The following is an 11,441-nucleotide window of genomic DNA, read 5'->3' as shown; positions in this document are numbered from 1 at the left end:
TGAGAAGCCAGACACGGGCAGTCAAAAAGAAAATCCACTGATGTGGGTCCAAAGAGACTACCAATTTCAACTTCTGACAAGTTGGAATAATAATGAAAATATAAATGTATGGACCTCCAAGAAGTAGCAACGTGCTGACTACTCAAAATTAATTCTTTTAGTCTTGGGTTTTATTTTTTCCTTTTATGTTTTCCATTCATGCCAAAGTTTTCCATATAAGGAGACTTTACATGTGTTTCACATCAAAGTGTTCATACTCCCTCTGGCTGAGATCAGCCTACTACCTCTTGACTCCTGCTCTAAAACCAATACCTGCACTTTGACACTGCAGCAAATTCTCCGCTACTGCAAATAGCTGCAGCGAAGCCCTATCCATTTCTACCAACAGAGGTCTTGGCTCACTCCCCTGCCAACTTGCAGCTCTTCTTCTTGCTATTCAAAGGTTCACAATGGACAAGGCTGACATATTTAACAGATGTCTGCTTTACAAAATGTCAGTTTGCAAGTAATGAAGCTAAAACAAGAACGAAAAATAAGTTAGAAATGGAGCTTAATGAGACCCCTCATATAGAGCTCTGTTTTTAACATCAACGATGCAAACGTGTGCAACTAAAAATGTGTCTTCAGTCTAACTTCAGACAGGACTCAGACAAAAATCCTGTACATTCCCCAACTCTTCATTTGTAACTGGAAGCCAGCTAAGAGTTGTGGAAACCAAAAACTTGGACCATCAGAGATAACATGCAAATAAGAATAATATAAAAAAATACCCAAAAGCACACTGCCGTGTAACTGCTTTCTCCAATTAAAGAGTTCCTGCTTTGTTAGGCACAGCAGCCCAGATGACACAGCACCCACTGACAAGCCATGAGGCCCGGTGGCAGCCAGCTCTTGTCACTAGCAGCCAAGTGGCTACGTCGTGGCTTCAGTGCACGGCTTGGCATTAGCCTACCTGCAACACTATTTTCTACTGTGCTTCCCAGGTGTTGAACCTCTATGCATAAGGCAGGAAATATACCTGCAATTCCACGAGGCACCACGAACACCCAGGCCCTGACCCAACAGGAGGGCGCTGTCTCTTGAGACAATTCTCAAGGGAAAACTAAAATTTTGACTTGATCCAAAATTTTTCCATGTTTCTAGAAAATAGCTTCCAATTTGAGGCATCCATCTTAGTGTTCACATCAAGAAAAGTCAGGTTTTTATTTCTTATGACAGGATCTCACATGTAGATCCCACAGATTTGGGCATGGAATATATTTAGAGAGACATTTTTTACATATAACAAAACCAATAGTGTCCTCAATTAACTTATTATGTTCCAGTAGTCTAACAATTCACCACAATTTTTTAAATTTGTTTTTTAGTTTCATTTTTTTAAAGGTACTCAGCCTCTCACCAATAGAATAAGCTCTCAAATAGTGGTTTTCAACAGTCTCTTAATCAAACCACTCTGACACGAGATCTGTGACCCTCCATCTTCCACATCATGATGTGATCTGGCAATACACTGGCTGTTACCTCTCAAGCCAGTCAATCACCATATATTTTTATGCCACCTCACAATACTTGGTGGCCACAACTTCGAGCTCTTTACATATATATATATAGTTCGAAGATCTCTAATGAAGATATGAATAATATCTCTATATATTAAACATTCATCAAAGCTTTTTCAAGTACATACCGTAGCATCTTTCTAAGAAATGTTACCATCTATGCCAAAACTTCGAATCTGAATCCAAGTAGCATTATCACTGTGAGGCTTTTATCAAGGACATAGATTGTATTACACTTCTAGAAGTCAAGGGTTAGATATTGCTGGGAAAACTATGCAACATGAATTCCTGAAGTGTATTAGCAGCCCACAGCCACATCAAGACCAGTCTAAAAATAAGTTAATTTGCTCTGGTCCAGAAAGCAGAGTAGCAACACTGGCTCCTTGAAATCATCCTCCTTCTGCTGTTACCAAATAAGCCAGAATCACTATCTGTCAAAGAAATCCTGGTAGGAAACACAAACCACTGTTCCTTTATTACAGTAGTAAGTTATGAGCTTCAAGGTACAGTTGAAAAAGAAAATGTCAGCAGTGCTTCTGAAATTAGATTTCCAGGCTGTTTTCATTTCATCACACTGACCGTTCTCCCTCCCAGCATCTTGTAGACCTAGAAGAGCGTCTTTAGGCTACATATAAATTTCAACCTTAAGAGGTCGTAAAAGTGCTCTAGCAAGCAAAGAGAAAACAGAAAAGACACCAAGAAATTTGCACATTTGTATCCAAGGCTAGCATTCTTCACTGATTTGTGCTGAAGAAAAAGCTCCAATTTTTCTATCACTACTTTCCACTGTGGCATTTAGACAAGTCCAAGATAACAGGAGCTCACAACCTTGCTAGCATTTCTTTCTAATAGCTTCCTTTTCACTGAGTTTATAACACCAGTTCTTCTGACCTAGTGTGCACACCCCCAAGACAAATCTGCCAGCTCATTTCTTCTAACAAGGCAGAACACTGCCACAGGAAAGCAAACTGTATCTTATTCTGGCTCTCACCTTTTTAAGCCTTTTTCTCCTCAGTGGAGTTTCAGTGATGTAACACGGAAGAGCCATTGTTTCTGCACCTTTTCCTCAAAAAAAGCCTAATCCTTACTTATTTATTATGAGCCAGCACCTGGGGATGGGGAGGAGAGTAACTGCAACCTGCCAATCCTGCCTTGGTGGGTATGACAATTAGGAGGGGGAAGAAAGAAAAAGCAATGTTTTATACTATGGATACGTCTCAACTGGAATTGATAGGGACTGCCAAAGAAAGTGGATGTTGTTTGTAATGTATATTTTTGGACTATAAAAGTTTTTATGAAACTTAGAAGCCAGGAAAAGGCCCCATTTTGGCAGCAAACACACTATTTCCTCCACCCAATCCAGAAAGGGAGAAGAGCTCAGCAACCATGGGCAAGTCCTTGAGACTGAAAGAGACAGACAAACCTAATGGGAACGGATGGTTTTCCCCAGAAAGTCTTGTGGGTTGGGCAGGGAGAAGAAGTAGGTCATTTTTCTTCTTTCCTAGAAACTGGGGAGGTAAGAAAAAAAAGAGTTCAACTGGGATGCTAAACAGTCCTAAGCAAAGACTGCAGGTGCATTTATTTCATTAACAGGCAATTTCACGGTTTAAGGTATAGAAGTTACAGGATGTGCATTGGCTTTTGTTCCCAGGAAGGAGCCAGGTGGTACCAGGATGCTAATGTCCCACATAGATACTGCCAGTGCAAAGAGGTGGTAGAGACTTTTCCCACATGAACCTGTGCCCAGGTGCCCACACCATGTCCCCACACTTAACCAGGTCAGCCAAGGACAGACTTTGCCCCTCTCATCCACCCTGTGGTTGCAGCAAAGCAGAAGATGTGGCATTTATTGCTTCCAAAAGAGCCATTTGAAGGCAACCTGAAGCACAACTTAAAGCTCATTATAAAATATCTTTCTACATGCAGTCATACCATTGCCACAAGCACCAGCCAGGACCTTCTCAACTGTGGGACCTTTACGCAGAGCATCACAAGGTGTCATCCCAAAGTTTCAGAGCACATCCAGTGCATTCCAGCAAGAGAGACTGGCTGAGGCTCTTCCCCAGCACTCCTAAAGGGTTAAAAAAATAAAATGAAAGCTCACACTTCTACAGTACAACTCCACTGTTTGATACCAAAAGAATAAAATACACCCCACTTGCTTTCAGTCTTAACATGTGTTACTTAAGGAAAGAAGGTAACATTGCTGAAATAAGTGACTAGTTTTTACACAAAGAAAAAAAAAAACACCAAACATTCCAACCTGGATGTCTTTTCATCTACAGATACCAAAAAAAAGTCTTGGATTTTTTTTTTGGAGCATTCTCATTTTTCACCTGGGGAAACTGAGGCAAAGAAAAAATGACAGTCAAGCATCAGGAAAGGTGCACAGAGTAGACCATGGTTTTCCTGGCATCTCAAGTCATGCTCCATATTGTTCAATGACTGACAGCACCTTTGCGTTTGTGTATCCTCAACAAAGCACTTGAAACCACAAGCATATTTGTATCTAAATATTCTCAGCATAAATCTTCCTGCCAGCATTAGGTCCAAAGCTAAGGTCCATTTTTGTGTTAGATTCTCTGAAGAAAAAAGATTAGGGCTGAAAGAGTTAAAGAGTTTATTGTGCTTTTACACATTTTAAGAGATCATCTTTCAACAATGGCAGTAAAATCAGCATGTAGTCTTAATTTTCTATGGTTGAACCTTGAACGTGAATCATTATATTACAATGTACTTATTGATTTCAACAGGAAGAGGATTAAGCCCAGAAAATCAGGTTAGGAACCTGAAACTGGACTGAGGAAAATGGAATTTTTCTGGTACTAAAAATCTCTTATGTTATGTAAAATACATTAGAATTTTAAATATGAGATTTGACCATTCGGAAAATATTCTTAACATCTTGAAATCCAGAGATGTGACAAGGTCAATGAACTGAAAATCTAATTAGTAACTAGTGCTTTGAATAAAATTGAATAAAAAACCTGCATTATATCACATTATACAGTGATATCTGGCTTGACCTACTTGTATAAACAGATGCATATATAAAATGAAAGGTGTTTTAATGAAACATTCAACAGGTACAAAGAGAAAATATCTGTGACTACTGAGCGGTGTTTGTTGGCCACCAGTACCACTTCTCCCTTGTGTGCCTATACATATACATACATTGTACTACACATACTGCACACACACTTGCAGTATAATCAGAATATCAAGCGAAAGCTGTTCCAGTTACCCGTTGACTGGAAGCTGACCAGGCTGACCTAGCCCAGGGAGTGGGCACTTGCTCCTGCTCCCTCCCACCATCACTTGCTCTTTGTGGAGCGAGTAACAGGTTTCAGCTAATTTCTTCCTAACTTTGGAATTTTATGGTTTTGACAAGTAATTCAGACAGCAGTTTCCTGTAAGGGAGATATGCCTCTCTGAATTTACTGTGAGTGCTGTTGAAGATCTCAGCTGAAACAGTTATTTGCATGTCCTATATTTAAAAAATAATAATAAAAAAAAAAAATCTGAGTCATTTCCCTGGGAATTTCTAACACTTACAAGGCTTTGGAACAGAAACTTGGCAAAGGCCAGCCAGAGGACAAAGATGGTCCCTTCAGCCTGTAAAAGTTCCCCTGGTTTGCCTAGATCTAGTTGCTCCCCTACAATCCAGTTCAGCCAAGCTCTACCATTGTGTAGCTACTACATGCCAGCTGGATGATGGAAAAAACAAAAGCATAGAGGACAAAGAAGGAGAGGGGCAGAAGCAGAGAAAGCTGGTGGAGGAAAGCTGTTGTGATTACTTGGGGGCTTTTTCATTATTGCCTGTACTGCAGAAGCTTTCAGACTACCCACAAAGGAGACTGGCACATTGGGGCACCACAGACAAAAAAAATTAATGATATTCCCTCCACCTTGTCTGTGTTTGCCTAGCCTCTGCTGACAGTGGGGGTCCAGCCGCCTGGAGATAAGGCGCATGGCTTCAGTGGATCTGCACACTGGCACAGCCTGGCTCCATTTCCCAGCCAGTCCCCAACCACCTCTCATTCAAATTATTCAGATGAGATTTTATTTGAATTGAACATCCTATAAACACTTTTTAAGACATTCTGGATGAGCATTTTTTTTCACAGAGAACAGCAGCATCTTATTTTAAAGAATATGTTGCAAACATCACCTACTTGGGACTTCAAATGACACGGTAACAACAGCAGGCTCAGTGAGCAATAAGCAGGTCACATACTTCAGTGAGAAGCGTTCAACTCACTGAAATTTCCAGCTTATTACAAATACCCAGGTCAGAATCAGTTGGGTCAGAAAAGAGGGAAATGAATACATTCAACTTTCACAGGAGATCAGGGATGCTGCTAACAAACAGGTGAAAAACATTCCTGTGGTGCTACTACTCATGTTTATTTGAAGAATCTTAGAACAAACAAAAGAGGTTAATTTTTTTTTTTGTCTGTGCCAGGTGGACTGAACTAGAATATGGAAGTAATTGAAGTGACAAACATTTCATCAAGAAAAAGACAAACAGCTGAAAGGGTGGGAGAAACTTAGGGTAAAAAATAAGTACAATCTATGCAATCTATTTTGTTCAATTCCACATCAGTAGGTTTTATTAAAAAATATTACTATTAAAGTCAGGATATTTTCTTTGTTTCACTAAAGCCAAATATGAAGAGAAATGCATCTATAAGAAACGTATGGCCTAAAAAAAAAAAAAATAATAAAAAAAGGGAATGGTGCAAGCCCAGAGAAAATGACACTACTGGATCGCTCCCTCCCTGTTACAAGGAAAAGCGAGATTCTTGCTAAGCTGCAAATCTTATCTTGTAAGTGACCAGATGGCACTAAGCTGGCACAGATGACATGGAATTGTTTAGGCTGAATTGCAATCTAAGGTAACTCTGGGCAAACACTCCAATTCTGTTTTAAATAGTTCAGTTGTTATTGGAGTTAATGGTTTCATGATCACTTGGGAATAAGCCCTTTGCACTGAAGTCTAAGGTTAAAAAAATCCCCTTGTGGAAATAAACAGACCATTTCACCAGTCATTCCTGCCAAGCAATACTCTAAGTTTTTCCAGTGTTATAATTACAGCATAACCAACAAAAATGCATTTTTCATTGGATTTTGGCTTTCCAAGTGTAATGCGGCATGTTCCAATGCCCTAACACACCACATCTCCCTTGGGAGCCGACACTGGGCAGCACAGGAGGAACATCAGAGGAGCACACCAGGACCTGACACCTCCGTGTTAGCTCCAGTGTGGCCAAAACAGAGCAAGAAAATGGGTGAAGATCAGGAGTGTTGTGTCTGACCTGTGACAAAAGTCACCAAAATGAAGCTTGGTATAGACAGACGAATGTTCAGGCTCCACAAAGGTATGCCCTGGGTGCAACATGGCCATCCAGCCTTTGAGCTTTCCAGCATGCATTACCTACCAACAGCATGGCTTCCACTTAAGGTAAAAGAAAGCAATAATGGAGTTTGCCACCAATTATTCAGTCATGCATGAAGCAGAGCATCTGAAAAAAGTTGCTGTGTTCTGGAAACACACTGCCTTACTTGATATTGCTGTATAAGCAAACTATTTTGTTTTAAAAGCCATGGTAAATTTATGAATGAAACTGTGCAAGAGGGATTTCATAAGAGATCCATAGCAAGTGTTCAGTGGTCTGGACATTGCCTGCCACCAGGGTAGCATGAAATCATTTGATAATTAGGCCATGGCTACGCAGGATTAGCATACCATAAAACTATAGGGCTGCCTTATTTTTATTTATATAACAGATGGATCTTTAAAAAGGTTGTGCATTTTTAATGAATGCAACGTCACGCCAGTGTTGACAGAAGATTTAGAAGTGCTATGGTACAGCCAAACAAAGCCTAAGGAATCTACCTTCCCTCCTTCCTGCCCTCCTCCCCCTCACCCCCCCTCCCATTCCTTCTCTCCTGCCAGCCATGGAGCTGAGAAGCAAATGTGAAACAGTTCTATGAGTTTAATTCCAGAGATTAGTTTAAGTACAGTACTTACAGAGTACTAGGTCTAGGGACATAATTTCTTTTCATGTCCATCATAGGTAATTACAGGACTCCCACTACCAAAGCTACCTGAAGGTCCCATACTCCTTATTTAAGCCCACAACATATGGATGGGACAGTGGCAAGACTACCAACTCCTACTGAACATGCAATGAAGTTCTAAAACTGTATTTTGAAAGCAAAGCAGCATTTGGAGAGCTTTCCATTAAAAACAGGTTTGGAAAGTATTTCTCCCCTTCAAAAATAAAATAAAATCTGGTAATGAAAGAATCAGTTTGTGATTCCTTAAGTGACATGATGGAAATCACATCTTCTAACTGTAGCCTACAACTCTATTTCGGTGGGCAGCTCAAAGCTTCTCACCCAGGCTGCTATAGAGATTGAACTTTGTGGGTGCCTGCAGCCACACAGACAAGTCCCAAACCACATCCCCAAGAAAGCACAGACACAGCCAGATTTAATTCTGGCTATATCTGGCAGAAATAATTCAGAGCCAGAACTCTACATCAAGAATTCCAGAGGCATTCACTGGGGGAGAACAGCAGGAGTCTCCAGCCGCTTCCTTTCTGACTTGATCTGACCAGTTGCATCTTATCCTGGTGGCACCAGCTAAGCACATGGACAGCAGGGACTGGATACACATGGTAAACCCACATCAATATTACAGTAAGGGCTGCACTCAGGCCCATTGCTACCAGAAATACACATATGTTGCTTTACCTCCCTTATCAAGGGATTTTTTACCCCTCTCTCTCTGATGCTCAAACTCACAACAGACCCTTTAGACGCTGATTCTGACTTTCCCCTATATAACATGTTCATGGGAATTGGACTTGCCAGTCCCCTTTGAAAAGATGAACTTGAAAAGTTTGCCTCAAAATCTCACACCTCATCTTCTTCCTTCCCCTGTTGCAAAGAGAGGGAAAAGGGACAGGGTGCCATGATCTAAAAATACTGGTATTCCAACAAAATAAGGGAGTTGTTGGAAAATTGTTGGAAAACCACCTTTTTATTTAAATTAAATAAAGTGATAAATTGCGGATGAAGCTGCAAGCCTGGAGAGGCAGACAATATGACAGGGAGCCTGTGCCACATGCTGCTGCATAGATGGAGTGAAGCTGAAGAGCTCCTCTAGGCTGGCGAATGTCTCCCTGTGGTTATCATAGTTGCTTTGGAAGAGAATGGGAGAAGATATTCCCCATTAGAGAACACCAGAAATTCTATCTGAACCATCATGGCCATCACTTTCAAATATAAGGAGGACAGACCACAGTGACAGTATCCAGTTACACATCAGAAAAGGAGTGTGGAAATTAAGCTCTCAAAGCACACTACTGTCCATATGGCAAAGTGAGACAGCAGGTCTACTAAGCTTCTTGATCCCCCCCCCAGTTCAGTAAAATAAAAAAAATAAAAAGTCAACATGGAGCTCAATAGGGAACTTGGTCCAGAAGAGACTGGGAGGATTAAAAGCAAGTGATCAAGAGCAGGCATGCTCGTGACATAAAGCATTACTCCAGCTATTCTGCCTTTGATGTTTCATGCTTAAGATCAGACTTCTGCATTATTAATCAAAAAGAAATCTTAATAAAGTGCTTAGGCTCTGCTATAGTTTTTTTTCTCCCCTCTTTCCAGTTTTCTACTATACAAAACACGTTTTTGACAAATCTCACATATTCAGTTTGTGAACTAACATCAGTCTTTAAAAAAACAAACACCAAAACTGATGTTCCTTTCAAGCATGTAACTGAGGTCTGAAACTGCTCCTTGGCAACTGTATCAATGAAATGATCAGTAAAGGCCTGGGTATAGAAAAGCCCTCCTGCTACCTAGAACTCAATTCCAGATACTCTGAAGAGCTAGAACACAAAGACACTTTGTAAACAGGTTTCATAACTTTATGAAAAATCACATTAGCTTAAACATATTGGAAAACACAAGTTGAGAATGCAAGATTGCAAATAATTTCTCAAGATTCAAGACAACACCTACACAACAAAAGGTCTCTAAAATAGAAGTTCTTTAAACTTCACTCAGCTCAGAGATCTCTGAGATCAGAGATCAGCTAGTATAACACCTTGTGATGGTGATAAATGCATCACATCTTCACAAACACAGCTGGACAGGTAATGGATACAGCTAGCTGTACCTTCCCATCTTGAAGATTTGGCATCAATGACATCTTTCATGGATGTCGTCTTTCTTCAGCAATATAGACACAGGTACAGTTTAGGTACAGCTGTCATAATAAATGAGCATAGTTAAAGACATACAGGAAAAACTACAGAAAGCACATTACATTATATACAGATTTATGCAATTCAAGTATTTTCATTCCTCACCACCCATCAGGAGGGCAGATAAGATACACCATATATACTATGAGACTGACTTATGAGCCTACCATGTCACCTCGGACCATTAAGGGTGAATTTCATTCCATCTAATTTTAATGACCTAAAAATAAGGTGCCTAACTACATCTTGCCATCCAAGTTCTCTCTACAGCAAAAAGGAAAGTTGGTACATCTCAAGGATGATTCACTAAATCCATCTTAGACCCTTATTTTAGGATGGGATGAGTCATTCCCTGGAAGCACCTCTATTTGGTGATGGATGGAACCTAGACAACTGAGTTAATTCAGATATCTATTTTTTAAACAGCTGAAGTCAGCTGACATGATCAAAGCCTCAGTCAAAAGTCTGCACAGAAAGCAGACCTGAGGGGATGACAGTCTGTCAGGTACAATTTCTAAAGAGGTTAGATGTCTTCATAACACTGAGAGGGGATTTTTCCCCAAAATCACCATCTGCATAGCAGCTGTTACCTCATTTTAATTATTCATGGATAGCCACTTGCACTGGGGAGAGAGATGATGATGTGGGCAGAGATAAAAGATGATTTTTTTTGAATGTTATTTGTCTGACTTCATGGACTGCATACTTGCAAGGCCATCTGAGGAGAATCAAGTTATTTAACTTGTGACTAACAGTTCACATTAAACTGCAGACCAACAGATGCCAATATTCTACGTTAATCAATTTACCAGGCAGCAGTATCACTAATTACAGAAAGCATTACTCAAGAGGCTGTTACTCTAAGACCAGATCATGTACTAATAACCCAGACAATGAGAGTTTAGATAGCACAATTGATATCATTATATTTCTTTTTAAAAGGCCTTTCTTAATGGCCAATATTCATCATACTCAAAGTTCCAGCTGCCAAATCATTTATATTGTCCTGTGATTCATGGCTGAGTAAGCTTGCTCGAGGTAATGCAAGTAAAGTATTTTTTTAAAGGAGGTACCAATGAGCAATCAGCACCAGAACAAGCAATGTTTTCATATGCAAATCACTGATTAAATGTTAAACAGAAAGTTCTTTATTATTATGCTAGAGATCAAGAAGAAAACAAAACCAAAAAATACTGCTGCCAACTTTTATACCCCGCCCCTTCCAGAAAAAGAGTCCACTGCCTACCTTTCTGTTTGTTTCCCTTGTTCAGGACAAACAACTTTCCAGCACACCTCGTTGTATCTGTCAGAAGCCAAAAAAATGTTAAGCAATCATTTGTTTAGAGCAATCACTTGAGCTTCATTTCTGAGTTAAAGCTAAATTAAGCTGATTCTAGAAATCCATTTCTGCAGATAGCCTTAAAAATCAAAGCTCTACAAGAAAACCAGAGGACACTAGGGGCTGGCAACTGTCTTCCCATAGCAGCTACCACAGCTCCAGACCTACGGAAGCAAGTAAGCCTCCTCTCCGACCAAGACTGACCTCTCCTAGAAGATTTAAGAACCTAAGAAGCTACACCAACATAAGAAGCTACACCAACAA

Source organism: Anser anser (assembly GCF_964211835.1).
Source record: "Anser anser genome assembly, chromosome: 5".
NCBI lineage: Eukaryota > Metazoa > Chordata > Aves > Anseriformes > Anatidae > Anser > Anser anser.
Note: the sequence above shows the minus strand (reverse complement) of the source record.